At 39.7% G+C, this 21,290-nt stretch overlaps 1 long non-coding RNA gene across 1 annotated transcript in view; it reads left to right on the forward strand.

The window, feature by feature from the left end:
* Nucleotides 1-10,629: 10,629 nt before the first annotated feature.
* LOC144577376 (uncharacterized) overlaps nucleotides 10,630-21,290 on the forward strand; it is a 47,661-nt gene continuing 37,000 nt past the window's right edge. The window contains exon 1 of the long non-coding RNA XR_013521123.1: nucleotides 10,630-10,707. This is a non-coding gene — a long non-coding RNA (uncharacterized LOC144577376). The remainder of the gene's footprint in view (nucleotides 10,708-21,290) is intronic.

Genomic DNA, 21,290 nt, shown 5'->3' on the forward strand with positions numbered 1-21,290 from the left:
GGCTCATGCCCGCAGTGTTAGCACTTCGGGAGGCCAAGGCAGGTGGATCACCTGAGGTCAGGAGTTCGAAAGCAGTCTGGCCAGCATGAAGAGACCCCAATTTCTACTCAGAATACAAAATTAGCTGGGCATGGTGGCGCATGCTTGTAGTCCCAGCTGCTCCGGAGACTGAGGAGGGAGACTCTCTTGAACCCGGGAGGTGGAGGTTGCAGTGAACAAAGTTCGCACTATTGCACTCCAGCCTGGGCAACAAGAGCGAAACTTCGTCTGAAAAAAACAAGAGACAAAAAAAGCTTAACAAATCCCAAGGAAAAAATATATATATTTTAAAGAAAACTACTCAGAGATCATTAAAATTAAATTGCTGAAAACAAGTGATAAAGAAAAAAATCATAAAAGCAGCCAGAAATGGGGAAAGACAAGACAGCAGAGGGAAGATAAGAATTATTAGAAATAAGAGAATGATGCTACATCTTTAAAATGCTTAAAGAACAAAAATGTAGAATTCTATACTTAGAATAAATATCTTTCAAAACTGAAAGCGAAATGAAGAACTTCTTTTAAACAATAGCTGAGAATATTCATAGTCAACAGACATGAAATAGGAAAAAATAGTAAAGGAAATTCTAAAGGCAAAAACATAGCTGATACTAGATGAAAACTTGAATCTACGCTAAGGCAGCAAGAGCGTGGAAAATGATAAGTGTAACAGTTTGGATGTCTGTCCCCTCCAAATCTCATGTTGAAATTTGATCCCCAATGTTGGAGGTGGGACTTAAGGAGAGGCATTTAGGTCCTGGGGATGAATTCTTCATGAATGAATGAAGTGCCCTCCTTGTGGGGGAGAAAGGAATGAGTGAATTACCACTCTATTAGTTCCCCAAACAGCTCTTTGTTAAGAAGAGCCTGGCACCTTCCTCCCTCTCCTGCTTCCCCTATCACCTATGATCTACACACACCAGCCTCCCTTCTCTCTCTACCATGAGTGGAAGCAGCCTGAGGGCCTCACCACATGCAGATGCTGGCACCATGCTTCTTGCACAGCCTGAAGAACCTTGAGTCAAATAAATTTCTCTTTATAACAGTGACCCAGCCTTAGGGATTCCTTTATAGACACACTAAACCAGCTAAGACAGTAAATATATGGGTAAATACAAAAGACCTTTATCTCAAATTTAATTTATTTAAAATATAGTTTAAAAAACATTAATCAAATTAATCAGCCTAAACCTGTTTGTTTGTTTGTTTCTTTGTTTTTGAGACAAGGTCTGGCTGTCCCATAGTCTGCAGTGCAGCAGCACCATTTCGGCTCACAGCAACCTCTGACTCCCAGGCTCAAATGATTCTCCCTCAGCCTCCCCGATAGCTGGGATTGCAGCCTCAAACCCCAGCTGATTGTTTTGTGTTTTTTGTAGAGGCAGGATTTTGCCATGTTGCCCGGGCTGGTTTCGGACTTGTGAGCTCAGGTGATTCATGGCTTTGGCCTCACTAAGTGCTGTGATTACAAGCATGACCCACCCCAACCAGTCAGACCTGTTTATTTTAAACAAATTTCTCTTGCATCTATTCTATTTCTGTAAATGATCTACTTTCTCTTCTGATGGTAGATTGCAGGTGGAGTCACTTTATTCCTATCATTAATATCTACTCTACATTAGTCTCTATTTTTCCTTTGAGTTCTAGCTCTGCAGCTGATTAGCATAGATGGTATTTAGCTCGTTAAAAAACATGTAACCAATTCCTTTTTCTTTTTCTTTTTCAGATGGAGCCTTGCTCTGTCACCCAGGCTGGAGTGCAATGGTGTGGTTGTGGCTCACTGCAACTTCTGCCTTCTGGGTTCAGGTGATTCTCTTGCCTCGGCCTCCTGAGTAGCTGGGACTACAGTTGAGCACCACCACATGTGGCTAATGTTTGTATTTTTAGTAGAGATGGGGTTTCATTGTGTTGGCCAGGCTGGTCTCGAGCTCCTGACCTCGTGATTCACCTGCCTTCACCTCCCTAAGTGCTGGGATTACAGGCCTGAGCCACCATGCCTGGCCTAAAAACATGCAACCAATTCTGATGCACCCTCAGTCACTGCAGCACATAACCATCAATCTTCAGGACACACTGTGTGGTAAGAAATGAATTGGAATTCTCCCACACTGTGTAAGCCCGGGAAATAGTCTGCAGAGAGTGACATGGCAAATTCGTTTGATGACGGAAGGACCTCGGCTTCCTCACTGTGCCAAAAGATATTCCCTTGACCTTAAAGGATCTGTATTCCTTCCAATTATATATTGAACACAATGCTTGAGGGCTTTTTTGTTCTTTTTTCCTCCTGAATGTTAAATATAATAAATATTGAAAAAATACAGTTTAATACTATAATAATTCTCTTTTTTTAGACAAAGGCAAATTCTTCTCAACTATAAAAGTATACAAACATATTTTCAAAGGGGTGTGTGTGTCTGCGTGTGTGTGTGTGTGTGTGTGTGTGTGTGAACTGAAATGCTCTATACCTTATACGTCAATCATCCCATGTCCAAGGTTTTTCTTTTGAAAGGAATATAAAACCAATGAAAAAATAAGGCTCATAAAAAAATCCTTAAAGATTTTAATGTTAGGACTGGAATTTACATAGTGTATGGTAGGAAGAAAAAAATCTAATCTTTTTGCTCTTCTTCTCATAAACCTTCCAACAGCTTCCCACAGAACTTGGAATAAAACCTATTATCCTTTTCATTTCACTCACGGGCCTGGCTGTTTTGGCCTCTGCTAACCCAGCAAGTCATCTTCTGCTACTCTCACTCCAGCCTTCTCAAAAACGTTTAAGTCCTATTACCAATAAGTCCTATTGGTAAACACTGTTTCAGTTTCTTGACGTGGCCAAACTCCCCTGCAGAAACTCCTCAAATGCTGTTCTTTCTGCCTGGAAACATTGTTTACCTGGTTCGCCTTCTGATCCTTTCTCCCTCCTCTCTTCCCATCTCAGCTTATGATTTCAATGTATCTTCATTAAAGTAACAGCAGGTAGTAATTATGTATTTGTCATTATACCTTTTTAATATCACTCTCCACTATGCAATTATTAAGGTGTATTTTGTCTCTCTCTGCATATTCAGAAAGATTGCCTGATACAGAGTAGGCACTTAACATTTGTGGAGCGATTCGACAGCTAGATGTGCACATGAATTTATGAATGCTGTTTACAAGAAGTGTCACTGCATTCTTGGATGAAACTTGTGAACTGTGGTGGTATTTGCTATTATTTCATATGTTCTAGTGGATCTTTGAAAAGCATTATATATTGAAATTGGTTTATTTAGCATTACATGAATTCTTTGTTTTTTGAGTTTTTCATTTTTAATTTTCATGATTACATAGTAGATTTATGGGGTACACAGTATGTTTTAATACAGGCATGCAATGTGAAATAAGCACACCATGGAGAATGAGGTATCCATCCTCTCAAGCATTTATCTTGCATGTTACAATCCAATTACGCTCTTTTATTTATTTTTAAATGTACAAGTAAATTATTATTGACTATAAAAAAAGAATATGTGATTTTCAGGGATGTATAATATGTGATTTTCAGCATAAGAAATATGTACTGTTATTTAATTTTTACCCTTTCTATTTGTTAAGATAAAACTTTGAGGCTCAGAGAAGTTTAAAGTTTTCCCAGGATCCCACAGCTTCTTGTGGAGAATGAATCTGAGTAGATTGTGGTATGTCTGTGGCTATATTGGATCTGAGGTCCCTCTGGCCTATTCTGGGCTGGGCCTATATTCTCCTGTGAGCTCTATTGGGGATTATGTCTCTGTGCACATCTCTGCAGAGACTCTCTGACAACTCTGCAGAACCAACCTCCCTGTTCTCCACAATCCTGGGAAAGCTTAGGTGCTTGGGCAGTTACTGCTGAAGGATCACAGACGCTATATCCTGTGTATTTGTCCGTTCAGGCTGCTATGAAAAATGACCATTAACTGTGTGGCTTAAACAATAGACATTTATTTCTCACAGTTCTGGATCCTGGGAAATCTAAGATCAGCGTGCCAGAACGGTCACGTTATTGGTGAGAGCCTACTTCCTGGTTTGTAGATGGCCAGCTTCCTACTATGTCCTTACATGGCAGATAGAGTAAACTCCAGTCTCTTCCTCTCCTTATAAGGACACTAACCCCATCGTGGGGGTTGTACCCTCATGACCTCATCTAAACCTAATCCCCTCCCAAAGGCCCTGCCTTCAAATACCATCATGTTGGTAGTGAGAGCTTCAACATATACATTTGAGAAGGACACAAACATGCAATCCATAACATCCTGAGACAGGTTTTTATCTCCATGGATATCAACTGAACTCTCTTTAGTAGCATTTTCTCTGACCTTTACTGGATGTGTAATCCTGAGTTCTCAAATTAATTAGTCATTGGGAAATAGAAATTACTCAAAAATCACATTTGTCAGAACATTCTGGCTAAATTAAAATAGTAATATCTATTATAGAGAATGATTGATTTCAGGGAAAAGAAACAAAATCAACCAACTTAAACAACAACAACCATAAAAATGGAAGATTGTTGGAAAGATAAAATGATAGCCACAGAACTCATGGGCTGGAAGTGTTGCCGGGGCTCTCAAAGGATCCAAAGCAGAACCCACCGGCAAGGCAGCAGCTGCCATCTATGCTCCTTTGGTCCACATAGCTGCTCACCTCTGCCTGCTTCTGGGTAAAGGCTCCTTTCACTTTTCTCTTTGCTACCACCCTTTTCTGTTCCACTTGAACTCAGGTTAAGTATGGCCCCTCTAGCCCTAGCTTTAAAAATTCCCAGCAGAGTAAAAATGACCTTTGAGTATCAATTGCAAATTCTTGGAAGGCAGAATCTAACTCATGTTACTTGAGTCAGATGGTCACCCTTTATACTAATTTGATCAGTTGTCATTGTATAAGGGGTTATGGATATATAGGTGGGTATTCAGGGGCTCACTGTGAGGAGGTAGGGAGGAACCCAGGACTTAGAGAAGGGATATTGGCAGGCAATTTCCAAAGCCAAAAATCACTTACAGATACATGTCATATTTCCCTCCTGGCTCAAGTGGAAAATTGGAATAGGAAAAAATAAAAAAAAACAGGGTATAATGGTTCATGCCTCTTGTCTTAGCTATTCAGGAAGCCTCGGCAAGAGGATCATTTGAGCCCAGAAGTTAAAGTCCAACCTGGGCAACATAGTGAGAACTTTTCTCTAAAAATAAAAATAAATGACCAAATAAATAAATAAACAAATATACACATATCTTTTAATCATAAGTGTGTGTGTGAGAATATGTGTGTGTATGTGTGAATGTGTGTGTGTGTATTTGTATATGCACACTTGCATTGTAGGGTGCAGCCCTACACTGTCCTGTGAGCCCCTCTCTGCAGGTGTGGAGACAAGACACTGTGGAAATAAAAGACACAAGACACAGAGAAAGAGAAAACAGAGTTTGGGCCCAGGGGTCCACTGCTAACCAAAGTGTGGAGTCTGGCAGTGGCCCCGAGTGCCTGGACGCTCTGACTTTTATTGAGTACAAAGCAGGGGGCAGGGTAGGTAGGGAGAGGCATTGGTGGTCAGTGATAGGGTCAAATAAATCACATATCTTGGAGATAGGGGCCCAGGACTTTCAAGTAGCTGAGGTGAGGAGAAAACTTAAGGAACTTAAAACTTACGTGTCAGCACTTTTCGCATACTTGTCAAAAATATCAAGGACATTAAGATTTATGTTACTATTGCTAATTCTTATTTTCTAAGAAAAAAGAAACCAGGTGCAGAAGCAGAACATGAAAGTGGACATGGAACGTGACCACTGAAGCACAGCATCACATAGAGACAGTTAAGCCCCCAGATGTCTGTGGGCTTCCCTGACAACCGCCAGGTCTACTATAAGAGCTTGGAGGAGCGGAATTTTTTCCTAATTACCCCATAAAGGAGACACTTGGCCATTTTGGACGTCTCCTTCCCTAGCTGGCTTAACAGCAGGCGCTTTCACAGCACTGGCACTGCCACACAGCCGAGGCGCACTCCAGCAGCCCTTCTGCGGGCGTTACGGAGGGCTTAGGGCATCTTGCCTAAGATGATCACTTTGTTCACAATGTCACCTCAGTTCCATGCTTCATAACCTGATAATCATTAATAAAATTGAAGGTTATATTGAGTATATATATCTTTATGATTATATGTGAATAACTAAATGATTATATAAGATTATATATAGGAATAACTATGTGCTTACATTTCTAATTCTTTTCTAATTCAATATTCATATGGGAATGGGCTGAGGCTTCAGACCCTTGCCTCGGCACTTGTGGGGTTCCCCCCCACATTGCATAAACCTCTCTAGACCATCAGGGATTGTGCTTTTTAATAAAGTAGGTCATTTACCACCCCTCATATTTGCCCTTTGTTTATAACTTTCTTACCATCTCAGGGAGAAGAGTGCTTCAGGGCTGAGGCCAACAGGGAATATACCAGTTTCTTGAAATCTAGGTGACCCCAGATGACGGGAGTACACAATGTCCAAACTCAAGGTAAAATAGGGCGATGGATGAGGTCCAAAAGACAATATCTGCCTTGTTCACTGCACTGCTGTCTCTGTCTCCAGCGCCAGAATTGGGCCTGGCCCATAGTGGGCACTCAGTAATTGTTAATGAATAAATAGAACCTCAACTGTTTATTACAGCAAGGGAGGAGTCTAGGAATGTATAGCCAGAGCTAAGATCAGAACAACAGGGCAGAGAGACCAAAGAATGACAAAAGAAGGTGATCAAGGAAGCAGGCCTAGCTGTCACCCTGCGCTGTCTATTTGCTTTCTTTTTGCCATCTCTGAGGCTAAATGGAAGGAAGGAGTGAGGAAAGATTGTGTTTACAGAGATAAGAGCAGGGCAGATGTGATAATGACATCTTTAATCTTGTATCAAGGTTACTTTTATATTTCATTTCCTCTTTCATTTGTAAACTTCCTGAGAGTAAGAGCAGTGTCTGATTTATCTATCTATCCTCCCAGCCCCATGTAATAACATTCAGCAAATATTGGTTGAATGAATTAATGAATTCAAATTTTAGAAAACAAAAAATAGCTTTCAGTTGACTTAGATATATTATTTTCAGTGGAGAAAGTGGAACTTCATAAATGTTTTTTTCCTCAGGGCAAATGCTTGTGAAAGATATAAGAAAGTTGGGGTTGCTGAGCATGGCCCACGCCTGTAATCTCAGCACTTTATGAGGCTGAGGTGGGAGGATTGCTTCAGTCCAGGAGTTTGAGAAACCCGGGCAACATAGGCCAGGCGTGGTGGCTCATGTCTATAATCCCAGCACTTTGGGAGGCCGAGGCGGGTGGATCACGAGGTCAAGAGATAAAGACCATCCTGGTCAACAAGGTGAAACCCCATCTCTACTAAAAATACAAAAATTAGCTGGGCACGGTGGTGCGCACCTGTAGTCCTAGCTACTCGGGAGGCTGAGGCAGGAGAATTGCTTGAACCCAGAACGGGGAGGTTGCAGTGAGCTGAGATTGTGCCATTGCACTCCAGTCTGGGTAACAACAGTGAAACTCCGTCTCAAAAAAAAAAAAAAAAAAAATTAGCCAGGCAAGGTGGTGTGCACCTGTTGCCCCAGCTACTCAGGAGACTGAGGTGGGAGGCTTGCTTAAATCTGTGAGGTCAAGGCTGCCATAATCACGCCACTGAACTCCAGCCTGGGTAACATAGTGAGACCTTGCCTCAAGAAAAAATAAAAAAGAAAAAAGAATATTGGGTGATAATTGCTTAATTTTTATTCTCTTTGCCTTTTGAAAAAATCATTATTTCTACAAATAACTGTTTTTTGAAAATTGACTTATAACTGAATTTTAACACCTTATGTTGAATAACAGCATCTTTCAGCTTAATTTCCCCTTGTAATACTTACTGTATATTTTGTATACTATACATTTAATCAAACAATATGAATACCATCTAAATACTATACTTTTTTTTACTGTAGTCAATACATAAAATAAGCTGGGTCTAATATCTGAAGTGATTGAGTTTTTAATACCAACCTTGTGTCCTGTAACTGTGCTAAGTGCATTGGCTTTTATAGTTCCTGAATATTTTATGCATATAATCATGTAATCTGTGAATAAAGGCAAATTAACTGTCTGCCAGAAAAAGACAAACACTCTTTAAAGTAACATAGCAAATCCAGCACTCAACAACACGAATTTAATGTTCAGCATCCAATGAAAAGTTATTAGATATTCAAAGAAGCAGGGACATATAACCAGTAGAAAAATCAGTCAATAGAAACAGACCCAGAAATAATAGAAAATGATTGAATAAGCAGACAAGGACTTTAGAATAGTGATTATACAGCCTCAAGAGTTTTAAGGAAAACCTAAACACAATGAGGAGAAATATGGAAGACATAAAAAGAATTAAATGGAACTTCTAGGGATGAAAAATATAATATCTCAAAATTAAAAAAATTAATGGATAGATTAATACAGGTATTCTTCTGGCCTATGTCTCCTAGGACCTTAGAAGTCCACTTCCTTTCTTTTGAATTATCTTTATCTTCTCTGAACCAAATAGGCTCAGGCATGACTCTCTGCATCCTAGAATTCAGGAGGCAAAGATAGAGGAAGTTTGGGCTGCCATAAATCCCACCATTTATAATGTTCTGTGATGATCTCTCATTCTGAAACATTTGGGGCCTCTCTCCCCTCTACATTTGGGAGGGGAGGGGAGATTACTTAGGTGATTATTTGTATAACTTGATCTATTTGATCCTTTTTCTTGGTACTATTTATGCATAGCAGTTTCAAAGGTTATTAAGCTGCTATTTCATAGCCCTTAGTCATTTTTCCTCTAGAATTATATGGTAGATTCAATGACAGGAGCCTTGAGAACTCCTGGTCTCTAGTTGGGGGCTGCTCAAATACTCTTTCTTCACAGATTTTTATGTAAAATATAACCATTTGTCCTCTGCTCTTTGAACCAGTGCATTCAGGATGTTGATTTCAGAGAAAATTATTGAAAATGATCTTAGAATATCCCACTGTTATAGGCATATACAGAGGGGATGAAAACTAGACCATAAAATCTATTTCCCAATTTTCAAAAAAGTTCTTCCAGCATCTCCACAAAGAGCTTGTGTGATTAATAGGCTATAAATAAATATAACTTTGATGCATTATGCAGCATGTATTCTGACTGGAACCGAGACAAATGAGGAAAATAGATGCTCTATTCAAAATCATAGGAATATTTAATGTTAAAGTTCAGCTGAAGCATATGTGATTTTTTTCTAAGCCTAACCACATGCGAATGAAATACTTTTAGATGACCCTTATGTGCAGATGTTAAAGTTTTTATGTGCAGAAATAAAAGTATTTTTATCTTTCTCTTTTGTAAGCTACGTTAAAATTGCAAATTTCTAAGAACACCAAATAAAATTAGGAATCATCCTAAAAACATACTATTGGGGGTGTTCCCTTGAGTTACCTGCATCTGTCCCCTTTTTAAAAAATGATTATTTTAATTTAGTTTTAATAGGTAGTTATGATGGTTAATATTATGTGTCAACCTGACTGGGCTAAGAAACACTCAGATAGCTGGTAAAATATTATTTCTGGGTGTGTCTGTGAAGGTGTTTCTGGAAGAAATTAGCATTTGAATTGGTAAACTGAGTAAATATTGCTCTCATCAATGTGAGTGGGCATCAGCCAATTTGTTGAAGGCCTGAATAGAACTAAAAGATGGAGAAAGGATGAATTGGCCCCCTCTGCTCAAGCTAGGACTTCTCTTGCCCTTGGACATCAGTGCTCCTGGTGCTTGGACCTTTGGGACTCATACCACAGCTTAGACCATTGGCTCCCATGGTTCTCAGGTCTTGGGGTTTAGACTAGAACTACACCACAGGCTGTTCTGAGCCTCCAACTGAGACAGCAAGTCTTACTGTACTTACTATGTAAGTACATAGGAAATTCTTTATAATAAATCTCTTTCTATCTATCATCTCTCTCTATATATATCATATTGTTCTGCTTCTCTGGCTAATACTAACAACACATTTGCATGATTCAAAAATTATATATAGATGTATACATGTGTTTATGTTTTTGTGTGCATGCAAACATGTGTATGTGTGTGCAGTAAACTTTCAAACTCTGTTTCCCATCTGCTCATATCCATACCACCATGTGCACCACTATTATTAATTGCTTGTTTATCATTCAACATATATTTGTTGAGATTCAAGCTGATATCAATATATGTTCTCATTTTCCTACCTTTTTACCCAAATGGTTATGTACTATACAACTATTGTGTACCAGTGGCATGCTAAGGATATCCTACTGGTTCTGTTTCTCTGCGAAACCTTGTCTAGTATGGTATAAAAGAATAAGGTATTATTATTTTAATTTTGTTCTAGGTCTGTTTGCAAATGCAGTTTCTGGTATTTGGGTATTGATATGCATAAGTGAAACTGCCTATACATTTTGTCCCTTTGCTACCATTGTCAAGATTTAGTTTCAAAATCGTACTCAAATCATGAAAATAATTTGGAAATTTTATGTTTTTCTTATGCTCTGGAATAGTTGCAATACCATAAGGATTTTCTATTTTTTAAGGATACAGTAGAATGCCCCTGTGAAGCTATCTGGGACTGATACTGTTTGGGAGATGGTTTTTCTGATCTTTCAGGTAAGTTCATTTTCCTAGAGAGTAATCTATCTCATCTGAGTTTTAAAATTTATTTGCACAGAATTTAGCAAAGTAACCGATATTACTCTTATTTTTCTCTGTTTGGGAAGCTATATCCATTTATTATTTTTGTATTTGCACTTTTGCCATATGGACTCTCTTATCCTCCTTTACATTTCTTTACTTCTTCCTGAACAGCTTCCTCATTTATTACCTTTGAAGGATGCTAGTAGATTAATTCATTATTATGATAAGTGAAAATAAAGGGAAGAGCCAGGCATTTATCTTGGCTATTTTCTGTGAACTCAGGGTACCTCAGGGTAACCAAATTGTTGCCAAGCAAAATTTTTTCTTTATGGAAGTATTCCAGCTAATAAATAGAAAAAAAATGATAGACTCGGAATAACCCCTTCTTCAAGCCCTACTGGATTAATGAATCTCTGGGCACTGATAATCAATGACTGCCAACATTACAAAATCAGACACAGCAAATATTATGTGTCTTCTATAAGATATGCAAAACATGAAGTGGTCTTGGCAAAATGTGTCTGAATCTGATCAAGCCTATAGATCTAACTATCAATTTATAGGAAATACAGATGAAAGTAAAGGATAAACAAAAATATTTCTTCTTCCTTGTGAAAAATTGAAACTTGGTTTAGCTTTGTTTCCTTGAAACCTGGACATTGCCTATGGTAAAACTCACTCCTAATTGGTTAAAGTTCAGCTGTATTAGGAAGACTATGAATAAGCTGTAAATACTTTCTGGGAAGCCATAGCCATTGGCTTTCCTGAGTGTGATGACTCATGTAATAGACTTATTTCTTGCTGAAGCTTGGAAGCTGTGCAAATGGAATTGTGGGAGGAGATATTAGTCCTTTTTTGGGACATGGAGTTTCTGAGGTGTGGGGTGTTTCACACCTATCATGTGATCAAGTACAAGAGGCATTCTCTTGAATGAAGGGAAATGCCTTGAGCTAGCAGGCTGTAATTCCTGTCCTTGTATTTTTTTAAGTGATTTTCAATGCTAAATGTGGCCTTTTTGTGGTTGACTCAGTCTATTTGTCCAGTTGAGACTGAGGAGAGCCCTGGAATAGGAGCTGACAGCAGAAAACAGAGTAACATGGTAAAGAGCACCAAGGGATGCAACCAGCAAATCAACACTATGAAACCTTCTATAGGACAAATGACCCAGGTTTCCTCAACAGATAAACTGCAGAGAAAAGAAAGAGATAGAGGATGACCTATGAATTAAAAGAAACTTAAAATAAATATTAACCATTGCAATAGATGAGCCTTATTCGGATCTTAAGTCAAATGTACTATAAAAAATGATATGAGACAATGAAGAAAATTTGAGCACTGACTGGATATTTCATGATATTCTACAAATATTATCTGAGTTGTAATAATTTTGTTGTGGTTATTTCTTTAAAAATATTTTTTCAGAAAAATATACTAAAATATTTATGGATTAAATGATGATGATGTCTGGGATTTGCATCTAAAGAACTGAGTGGGAGTGAGGGGAATGTAATAATCATCCAGCTTCAACAATTATCCACACGTGATGGTTACATGGTAGCTCACCAAGCTCTTCCCTCTTCTTTCAGATATACTTGCAATTTCCCATAATGGAAAGTAAGATATCACTGTGACTATTACTAAACCTCATGAACAACATTATTCCAACAATGTGAGAATTGTTCAGTTAAAAAAGAACAAATTAATATAATTCACCACATTAATTATTCTAAGATGAAAAACCATAGAGTCCCTTTCACAGATGCTGAAAAAGCTTTTGACAAAATTCAACATCCATTTCTGACAAAACATTGAGCAAAATAGCAATCAAAGAATGCTTACCCCCCCCCACACACACACACATACAATTTTTATTTTTATTTTTTTAATGTGACTCCTAGATAATTTAATATTTCATGTGGCTCATATCATTATATCTATTAGATAGTGCTACTTCAGATCTATTTCATAGGAAAATAGAGGTGTATAGGAAATAGAAAATGGAGAAATAGATTAAGTGACTACATGAGGAAGCATTTAGCTAAATCCAAAAATCAGGATATCAACTGGACTGAAGCTTCAAAAAGTCAGTGTTATTAAAGAAAAGGTAAATTGTGAAAATTACTGTATATTAAAAGAGTCCCCAGAGACATGGAAATCAAATACAATATGGAAAGCTTACCTGGATGGTGAGTATGAGGAAAAAAACAGACATTTTGGGGACAATTCAGAAATATCAATATAGATTGAATAAGTTTCAGGTGACATTATGACGTTTTTATCACCTGAAATGTTCTTAGCTATAATAATGATAATGTGGTTTTACAAGATAATGTCCTTATTCTTAGGCTATGCCAGCTGAAATATTTAAAGTTCATGACTGCAACTTATTCTCAAAGAGTTCAGTGCAAAAGTGGCAAAATATTACCAGTTGTTGATGATATTTGGAAGTTTGTTATATAATTCTTTAAACTTTTGTGTATCTTTGACATGAAGTAAATGGTTAGGAATAAAAACACACAGAAATCAAGTTGAAGTCCCCAATAGTTTAAGATAAGATCATCTGAGAATCAAAAATGATGATGAATGCAATTGTTTGGAACACTCTTGAATATGTGAAAATTCATGAGTTCATAGGAATACTCCTAACAAACCAACATCTCATTGGTCACCATCAGATTTTGCTATTATTCTAACTTGTTATTTTGGAGAATGATAGATTAAAGAAAAAAGTAGATATTTCTTCCAATACAAATTGTATTTCAAGGTACCAGATACTGGATGTGGAAAATACTTCCTTTGGAAAAATTATCAATAAATGCAGAAGGAATGATAGGATTGAAAAAAACCAAATATGCAACGTCTAATGAAGTAAAGGATCTAAGCAGTGGCCCTCATCGCTGCTAAAACCATTATATTAAGGCTTAATGCGGAACTTTATAATAGATATCAGAACCTGATCAATTTTTATATCACTTAAAACATGGAGATATCATGCTGCTATGTATTAGCCAGACATAGCGCCACTTAGGAAGTTTTGTCGCTAAAAATACTTTACTTGAGTCTTATCAAGCTTCCAGATCTAACAGCCAGTGTGCAGGACAGACAAGGATAGAAGAACAAGTTAAACAACGTCAAGAGGAAGCAATCAGTGAAGTCTAGAATGTAGAATATCCTACAGAAAAGATTACTTGTTTTTTTCAGTAAGTATGTGTAGAAAAACAAAAAGAGTGATAGACTGAAAGAGAATGAAATGATCTAACAAGCAAATGTAATGTGTGACCTCATTTGGATGCTGATTCTAATGAACCTAACACCAACAGATATTTTTAAGACAATCAGAACAAGTTGCGATGTTGACTCCCAAAAGATATAAAATTTCCCCTGAAATCCAATTTCTTATGGAGAGACAAATTTATCCAGTATTTGGAGCTTCAAAGAAACTTTATTCACCCATTATGAGTTCATTCACCTGTAAGATTTGTTCTGAGTCCATGCTATGTACACAGCATGATGAAGAAAGAAAAAGTGTATGCTGTGGAGCCTGCCCTATAAGAACTCACAGTGCAGTTGGGAAGGTAGGATGTGTGTCTGTTATCTCAATGCAAGGCATTCTGTAAGTGCATTGTGTGAGGAACAATGGAATAGAAGCTCAGGGAAGGGGAAATTCTTTTGGTCGGAGGAATCAAGAAGATCTATAAAAAAGATGAGTGATGAGCTGAGCCTTAAATTTTGGTAGGCTTGTTGGGTAGAGATTGAGGAGGCTGTCTTTATTGCTATCACAAAATATTTCTCTTGTTTTTTCGTGTTGGTCACATGGTAATGAGCTCATAAATTTTGTCCCAATTCTCACCTCTTTTCTCCATGCCATTCTGTTTTTCAGTGGACACAAAGGTTAACACCCTTTCCTCCTTTATTCCCTGTTCTTCCTCAGGGAGTTATATTATTTTTTAGAATGCCTGGAAAAATAAGTTCCTGCTTTGATTTATTCTTTCCACAATTTTTCACTGAGCATTCGCTAAGCCTAGCTAAATAAATATACTATCTTCTCTTCCATCACACATCTGAGAGGCCACGTCTCAAGCTAACTCCATTCTGGAAAGATCAGACTAGTCAATTGTTGGGTTTTCAGAAAATTTTCTTTCTGACAAATAACAAGCCCAGGTTCTGTTGCTCCCATAGGGGAGAATGGCATCCATTTCCCGGGACTCCTGGGAAAACATTGCCTAATAGAATTGCATGAGTCTTCTAAGCTCAAGTCTTTTTCTGAAACCCTTTCCCTCTGTGCCCATAAAGTCTGCAGAGTAAATCCTTATTACACTGATCGCTATTATTCAAAACAGCTCACATTTCAGAGCAATTACTATTCTCCAGCCAACTAAATGCCCAATTAGTCTTTAATAAAAACAGCACCTAGTACAGTGCCCAGTGGAGAAAGGTATTTAACAAATCTTTTATTGCCCAATCTGTTCAACTCAGGTGACCTAAATAACATCTATACAATTTTTTCTCTAAAATAAATACTGCCCACAGGTTGACTATAAAGAAATGATTTTGAATAACTCTCTTGTTCTAAAGAATGCTAATCTGCCACTGAAAAAGCTTAAGCATCATTCCTTTTGTCCTTACATTATCCTCGTCAAGAACAGGACAACTGGTCATCATTATTCTTTTAAAATAGCCTCAGTCTAGGGCAAAAATCATATGAGTTTCCTTTCTTTGTCCCTAATCACCCTCTTCTCTTTGGAGTGGGTGAGGATGCAGACAGGCAGCGATAATGGTCCTCCCTGAGCATCAGCATAAGGAACCCACAAACGGTAAACTCCACCTGGGACACACATACATGACCCCAACACCATTGTAGTCATGGGTTCTTAAAATAAAATTATAACAGAGGGTTTTTCTTCAAAGCAAACTGTCAATATGGATAATCTTAAGTGGATTTACTGGTTCCTCAAAAAAAATTTCAACTACTTTGAGCTAAATTTTGACGACCAGTTCTTCCCACCAGAGAGCAGGCAGTAGCTAGTTACCAGGAGCATCCAAATGCAATGTCTGTGTCCTGACTATCTACCATTATGTGTTGATGTATTGTGTTCTCTTTATTTAGTTGTAGACTCAGAAGATTAGCTCTTCAATGTATTCAGTGTACAGTTCATACAATTCTTCAGTTAAAAGAGCTCTCAAACAAACAAACAACAAAAAAAGAGAGACAGATTTGCTATGCTTGCTACAAATTGATAAGGATTTTTTTTCCCTGCACAATCTAAATAACCTATACCGCTTTTCTCTCACTTTTACTGTTTGCCTTGAGCTTGAATAGTGCTGTCTGCTGCTCATGGCTCAGGTGCTCCCTGTGTGTGCATTTGCAGTGGAACGGTCTCTGAAATCTGTTGTTCATTTGAGCTATTTCTGTATCTGTGGAAGTGATGGCTATTAGTCTTTAAGAAGCAGCGGTTTTGGCAAGAGCATGGACTTCAAGTTCAAATCCTACATCTGTTGCTTACCAGACAAATGACTTTGAAAAATTTAATTAATGCCTATGGTCTTCAGTTTTCTAACATATGAAATAGGACTAATAATATTGTCAACTTTGTGGGATTTGTGATGATTGAGACAATGCATAATAATCCTAATGTATAGTCTGTGCTTAATGTTGTATTTCATTAACATTGAGATACAATTGATTATAAAACATAGCATTATGAGTTTCTAATATCTCGTAGGAGTAGGATTTTAACATCAGAAGGATATGTACCAAACTTTTCTCCCATGCATGGGAGGAAAGTGATTTGAAGTGGGCAAGGGCAAACATAGGGAAATGAAGGGTTCTGAGGGAAAAACCTCACCTGATTTTGTTTGGCCCAGCTATAAACCTTCAAACAAAAAAGGGATAAAAATTTATAATTCTTTTGAATCATGTTTTGGCTACTTGTGATTTCTGGCTCTATTTGATGACACTATTTTTACTGCCAGCGAAAAGAAAAAAAGAGCTTTCAAACATTATTCACAAAGGTCAAGGTGAAATAAGACACTCTGGGGCTGCTGCCCTGGCCTGAGATGCCTGTGTGCGTGGCTGCTTACCAGCTCTGCTTCAGATGTTGGCCCAAATCTCTGTGCTTTCTCCACACTGTAGGTACTGCTACTTGCTTATGAACAGAACTGGGGGCAGGGGGCATGTGAACAGCTTAGACTTGGGGGTGGGCCTAAGGGAAAGGACTCAGTTTTACTTTGCTTCAGGCCCTAGATCTGTCTCTAATATGGACAGAGAAATTCCCTGGCCATGAAGAGACAGAATGGGCTTGGAGGCAGATCATCGAGTACAGGATTTAAGCATTCAGGAGCCTGCTTCCTGACCTTTTTCTTTCTTTTTTTTTTTTAATTGCATTTTAGGTTTTGGGGTACATGTGCAGAACATGCAAGATAGTTGCATAGGTACACACATGGCAGTGTGTTTTGCTGCCTTCCTCCCCTTCACCCACATTTGGCATTTCTCCCCAGGCTATCCCTCTCCAGCTCCCCCCCACCACTGTCCCTCCCCTGTTCCCCCCAATAGACCCCAGTGTGTAGTACTCCCTTCACTGTGTCCATGTTTTCTCATTGTTCATCACCCACCTATGAGTGAGAATATGTGGTATTTTATTTTCTGTTCTTGTGCCTGACCTTTTTCAATGCCTTTCCATTTGCAACAACTCGTGTACCTACCTGGATAGAAAGAAGGGACAGAATGGGAAGAATCAAAAATAGTGAAATTAGGAACTTCAATAGCAAAAATGGACAGAAACAAAATATTTTACTCCAGAGGCATCTAGAACATGTGAGATAAATATGTTCTGTCCCTTAGTTGAAGACATGTTGACCCCGCTTTCTCCCGCATTCTCTTTTTCCATTCTCTAGCAATACTTCCCCTTATTCTAATTCCATTAAACATCCAAAGATGTTTCAGATGGCATAGGAGAAATTATAGGCATAACTTCTTTTCTACCCTTGGTAGAACAAATGACCTCAGGGGGCGGCCAAGAGAACCTTTGGGCTGAACATCCATTAAACTATTTATATCCATCAAATAAGCATCAGAATATTTCTACATCCATCAAGCCCTTGACTGAAGCAGCCTGTGGCTTCCCTTACTATAGGGACCTGAGTCAAGAAAAGGGGAGAGGGATGGGTATCAAGGCCAGTGACTGTTCAGTCTTGCCTCAGATGGCAGTTCTTGAAGCAGCATCTTCGTACCTCGTGAGGAAAGCCTGATATCCAGTTATTGGGCTGCCTTCAGGAGGGAAGGAAACAAGTAGGCACAGTGAAGGACATCCCGAACGCATGGACTTAGGCCTGGGCACAGGGTTTCAGAATTTAAAGGTCACCATGACATCAGAATAAGGTCCTTCCTTTATAAGGTCAAGCTCGATAAATGTATCCTGAAGCCAGGGGAATCCCAATGGGCATGAGATTCTTTGGGCAGAAATAAAATTATTTCTCTACTTTTTGCTCTAAGCTCTAAACACTTCCTCCAGCTTGCACACCAAACTGCTTGCTGCCTTGTGTGTCTGCTGACGCAGAAGAGCACTACTTCGCTGTAGCCTATCACCAGATGATAATTGGATTCTAATAATAGAACAAAATATGGAGAATTCCCACTGCTTGGCTGGGTTTTAACTGATGTGACAGCAGAGAGTCAGCCCCTCTGCTGTGTGCCCATGTGGGGAGTGAGCTGTGAAGATTCTGGCCAGTTTGGATCTCTTAGAAACACTGGGTCAGGGGAGGAGTTACACAGTTACTGGCTGGGGTGGCCCAGGGGGCTTCAGCTTTCTCCCTCTGGGTGAAATCTAGAAAATGGTCTGCTCCTTGTCACTGCATTTTCAGAAATCCCAAAGAAGTCTGGGCATCTGCATTTGAAGGCAGCTCTATTCCCTTGTCTGCCATCCTCAATGGGAGCTAGCCTTCTGGAACCAGAGCTTCCACCCCAGGGAGGAGCCAATTTCTTTCTTTCCCACCTTCAGACCACATCCAAGTAGTGACTCCCAGGAAGTCATCTGCCATAAAACATAAAATACCTTGGATAAAAGGGATTTTTCCACAGGGTCTTAATTTTACCTTCTAGAAGATGGAAATGATATAATTTAGGTAAGGGAAAAACAACTGCAGCACATCTCAATTTATCTATAGTTACTTAGAGGTCATTTTCTCAGGGAAGCTGCTCATCACAAATGAGTCATCAGAAACTTGGACTCCCCTGAAGAAACAGAGCCAGCTGACTAATATAACATCTGTTTTCAGGGATAATTTCTGAAAATATGCCCATGATCTGGCAATCCACTAGATCAGAGTCCACCTACTCAGGAATCAAGACTACAAAGCACCTAAGACAACCACTGGTTCCTTAATTAATCCAATAATACTAAGCCCCAATATTTGCTCACAGTGCTATAAGAGCCACAGATCAATCCATCAGTCAACCCATCAATCAATCAGTAAGGATATGGCAGCCCAGACCTAAAGGTATTTACAGCATGAATTGTAGACTGAGCCTCAGAAATCACCTAGCCCCAGCCTTTTAATTGAGGAAGACAGGAATCAGAGAAGCAAAGCAACTGGCTTAAAGTCATGAAACAAAATGATAAAAGAGCCAGAACTGGCATGCCACATACGACGCACATCCGTAGTCTTATTCCCAATGCAGAAAAGTTTATTTTTTTTATCTAAACTATTGTGTATGCTGAAATAAATGGGAAAAGGAAAGGGGGCATCAATAAAGTAGGGGGAAGGTCAGAACTTAAATGTCTTGACCTTTGGCTTTGGGGTTAGTCTTGTGAAGGACTATAGACAGCCTAGTAGGCAGTTTGGAGAACCTGAATGCAGACACCCACAGAAAGGAGAGCAAATCCTGCACATATGTGGCTTTTACAGTCTCTGCATTATGCAGGTTCAGAGAGGTTGCCTTGGACTGAGCAATAAGGGAAGGGACTCCTAGGTGTAGAGACAGATGAATTAAACGTTGAAGGATTGCTACAGTTCAGGCAAGGAGCAAGAATAAGACCCCAGGCTACCCAGGCCCAAAAAGTGCAGTCCTAGACATATGTAGAAGTGCTGTGTGGGAATAATAGCGGGTATAAGGTGGCCAAATAGGAACAGCTCTGGTCTGCCGCTCCCAGTGAGATCAATGCAGAAGGCAAGTGATTTCTGCATTTCCAACTGAGGTACCTGGCTCATCTCATTTGTACTGGGTAGACAGTGATGCAGCCTACACAGGGGCATTGCCTCACCTGGGAAGGGAAAGGGGTCAGGGGACTCCCTCCCCTAGCCAAGGGAAGCTGCGAGGGACTGTGCGATGAGGAATGGTGCACTTTGGCTCTTATACTATGCTTTTCCCATGGTCTTCACAATTCACAGACCAGGAGATTCCCTCAAGTGCCTATGTCACCAGGGCCCTGGGTTTCAAACAAAACTGGGCAGTCATTTGGGTAGACATTGAGCTGTAGGAGTTTTTTTTTTATACCCCAGTGGTGCCTGGAACATCAGTGAGACAGAACCATTCACTCCCCTGGAAAGGGGGCTGAAGCTGGGGAACCAAGTGGTCTAGCTCAGTGGATCCCATCCCCATGGAGCCCAGCAAGCTAAGATCCACTGGCTTGAAATTCTCGCTGCCAGCATAACAGTCTGAAGTCAACCTGGGACACTCAAGCTTGGTGGTCGTGGTGGTGGTGGGGGTGGTGTCTGCCATTACTGAGGCTTGAGTAGGCAGTTTTCCCCTCAGAGAGTAAGTTAAGCTGCTGCGAAGTTTGATCTGGGCCCACTGCAGCTCAGCAAAGTCACTATAGCCAGACTGCCTCTCTAGATTCTTCCTCTCTGGGCAGGGCATCTCTGAAAGAAAGGCAGCAGTCCCAGTCAGGGGCTTACAGATAAAACTTTCATCTCCCTGGGACAGAGCATCTGGGGGAAGGGGAAGCTGTGGGGGCAGCTTCAGCAGACTTAAATGTTCCTGCCTGCTAGCTCTGAAGAGAGAAGCATATCTCCCAGCACAGTGCTTGAGCTCTGCTAAGGGATCAACTGCCTCCTCAAGTGGGTCCCTGACCTGCGTGCCTCCTGACTAGGAGACATCTCCCAGCAGGGGTCAACAGACACCTCATTCAGGAGAGTTCTGGCTGGCATCTGGAAGGTACCCCTCTGGGATAAAGCTTTCAGAGGAAGAAACAGGCATCAATCTTTGCTGTTCTGCAGCCTCTGCTGGTTATACCCAGGCAAACAGGGTCTGGAGTGGACCTCCAGCAAACTCCAGCAGACCTGCAGCAGAGGGGCCTGACTGTTAGAAGGAACTCTAACAAACAGGAAGGAATATCATCAGCATCAACAAAAAGGATGTCCACATGGGAGCGTAAATTAGTTCAACCACTGTGGAAGACAGTGTGGTGATTCCTCAAGGATCTAGAAGTAGAAATACCATTTCAGGACTCTGATCCAAGATGGCCGATTGCTAACATCTCAGGATTGCAGTTCTCAGTGAAAACGCAGAGAACTAGAGGACGCCAGACTTTCAGACAAATTCTGGTCGCTCACAGAGC

Source organism: Callithrix jacchus, chromosome 8 (assembly GCF_049354715.1).
Source record: "Callithrix jacchus isolate 240 chromosome 8, calJac240_pri, whole genome shotgun sequence".
Taxonomy (NCBI): Eukaryota; Metazoa; Chordata; class Mammalia; order Primates; family Cebidae; genus Callithrix; species Callithrix jacchus.